The 2,933-nt window shown below is 37.9% G+C and overlaps 1 long non-coding RNA gene across 1 annotated transcript; it reads right to left on the bottom strand.

Moving 5' to 3' along the window:
* Nucleotides 1–1,940: 1,940 nt before the first annotated feature.
* Nucleotides 1,941–2,662, bottom strand: LOC127789287 (uncharacterized). Its single transcript, XR_008020617.1, has 3 exons — nucleotides 2,546–2,662; nucleotides 2,380–2,467; nucleotides 1,941–2,084 (listed from the first exon to the last, which is right to left on the bottom strand). It is a non-coding gene; the product is annotated as an uncharacterized LOC127789287 (long non-coding RNA).
* Nucleotides 2,663–2,933: the final 271 nt, after the last annotated feature.

Here is a 2,933-nt window from a genome sequence, read left to right on the forward strand (position 1 = left end):
CTCAAACCTTGGTGGGTTGTGAGGATAAATGGACCTAGCCTCATTTGCATGCATTTGGCATACATAAACATGGTTATATTCATATTTACATGCATTACACCCTTACTGAGTCTTTATGACTCATGAGGTTTACCTCATGTTGTAGATGATGCAAGACCAAATGCAAGCAGGGATGGTGCCAGGAGACTGTTGTGGCAACTAGCATCGTTACCCGAGACGTGTGGATGTGTATTCTCCTGTATTTCCTTATATGTGTTCATGTGCTTGAATGTAAGCATTGTTGAGCGTTAGATGTATCTAATTTTTGTAATCATCATAGTGTGATAAATGATTGTGAGATTGTTCGTTGTATATGGCTTTAGTTGTTGAAGCCAAGTTCGGACCGAGTAAAGATCAGCGAGGTATGTTCTCATAAATCCTTAATACTCAGCGAAGTGGTTGTTATGCTAGCTTTGTGCCTGGGTCACCTTTAGCTTGCTATGAGGCGAGCTGAAGAGAGGTGAAGTTCACTCAGGTTTCGAGTCTCAGTCCGTTGAGTTTTCTGGTCTGAGTTGGGATCGATTCTTGAGTGGAGCGAAGGGAAGGACAAAGCCTAGTTTCCACCTAGGGCGTTTCCTGTTGAAACATAGTCCAACCCTTCAGTTGTGGTTTGTCGGGTGAGTAATCCCGTCGATTATTTACTGGTGGCGCCCGTAAGTGGGAGTGGGTCATTACAAAATCTTATATATGTTTACCGAAAGTTCAAAATCTTTTAAAATAATTTTAATAAAAAATCTTTTATGACATACATGTTTGCTTGCATTTTCTACTACTACACTTGTTTGTAGTTTAAGAAAATATTTTTCTTTAAATAATTTTATTGCATCATAAAATTTCATGATATTTTTAGTATTTACAAAAATAGGCAAAATACCTAATTCACCCTGTAACACCCAGTGTTATTGGTGTTAGAAAATATGGAAGGTTGATAGGAACTTCCAAAAAAGTGCCATTGAGATAAGTTGATCTATGAGAATATTGGAGCCTCGGGGAGGGGCATTTTGATAAATTGAGTAATAAGACCCAATTTGCCCTCTCTTCGCTCCGCTCGAGGGTTCAGGAATTATCGATCGACCTATTAAACCCGAAACCTCGCAATCGTCACTCCTTCCTGAGCTCTTTAATGAAGGGCTAAGGGTGACTTACCAGGATCAAAAAGGAATTAAGCTAACTCTCTAGCTTAAAGTAATTTATGGCATAATGCCTTAAATTATAAGGAAATAGGTTTTTCTTATCTTTGCCCCAACCATTAACCCATTTATTTCATTTCCAATTCCTTAGGAAAATATTTGGATTAATCTTCCTTTAGAAAAATTTAAATAAAATTTTCCTCATTAAAGCTCCATTAATTTTCCCTTTAATTTATTTCAAAATTTCCATATTTTTCCAACCATTAGGAAATTAATTTTTGAAATACAAATCTCAAAGCATCCTCATCCAATTTCAAAATTTAAGGAAGATACTCCATTATTTAATTTCCCAAAATATAGAAATTTTTCCCACAATTGCCTCAATTTACATTAATTTAAAAATTAATTTAGAGGCTAAATACTCATTTATTTATTTATTTATTTAAATTATTTCAGAATTTCATAATTTATCAGAAATAACTAAATAACCCCAAAAATATAAAATATAAAAAAAAGGAAACTTCACAGCAGTCACAAGGGGGGGGCGCAGCAGCAGCCGCGCCCCCCAGCGCGCGCGCAGGCCGCGCATGGCCGCGCGCACTGGCCGGCCGCGCGCGGCCCCGCCAGCCCGCCCAGGCGCACCTTGGCTGCCCAGCCCACTGCCTGGCCATTTTTTTTTCAAAAAAAAAAATATTTTTTTTTTATAAAACCATATTTTCCAGAATACATTTCCATATCAAGGGGCTTCCAAAACACTAAATTTTTCCCCCTTTTAACCACATTTACATACAATCCAAGTTTAACAAAATAATACAACACAAAAATACAAACTACATAACCATTACACATAGTTTTCCTCTTTGCTTCAATACCTTCACCCTTGCAAAACTCCCTTTCCCTTGGATGTTTCTCCACCTACATTGAGGTCAAAGGACCTTATGAGCCAATGCTCAGTAAGGGTGCTATGCAAATGTAAATGAAGTATGAGAAACATAACATGTAATGCAATGCAATGCATATCAAGGGTAGTTCTCCATGCCTTCATAACCACTTAGGTTAAGGCACCAACCAACCCCTCACTCCCCTCACAAGTCCTCCTTATGGCCATAGGTCCACTTGGGCACAAAACATGCAAAGAACCATCACATGCAACTCATTCACACATGTACAAATGCAAGCAAAAACCCCTCCACTTGGGGCTATCCCTTACCTTGTTTCCTTGAAGCTTTACACTCTCACAAGCCAAGAATCCCTCTTAGACTTTGAAGCTTCAACACCTCCACAAGCTAATACTCACCCTTAAAGAAAAATAATAAAAGAGACTTTAGCTCTTAAACACATGCCTTAAACTATAACAAAAGAGAAAACTAGATTACCTTTTGCTAGACTTTCTCTTCCTTCTCTAGACTTCCTTGCCTTCTTACTTGCCTTCTTGCTTCTCTACTTCACAAATGGGAAAAAGCTTGGAACTAATTTCTCACTTCCCATTTATAGAGTTTTCTTCTTAATCCATGCCAATTCTCAAGATCACATCCTAGCCATTGATTTTTTTTCTTATTTCAAGAGACCTAATCTCTACCTTTGAACATTAGCACAATCCTTGTGCTTCTCCCAAGTTAAATCCTAACCCTTGATTTTAGGAGAACTCTTGCCTAGATACAAAGGAAACACAAATCCAAGAGACTTATCTTGTTAAATCTCCTCCATTGATCTCTCTTTGGAGACTAAATCTCCTCCCTCGGATCAATCCCAATTTTCCATAAT

Source organism: Diospyros lotus, chromosome 1, assembly GCF_014633365.1.
Source record: "Diospyros lotus cultivar Yz01 chromosome 1, ASM1463336v1, whole genome shotgun sequence".
Lineage (NCBI taxonomy): Eukaryota > Viridiplantae > Streptophyta > Magnoliopsida > Ericales > Ebenaceae > Diospyros > Diospyros lotus.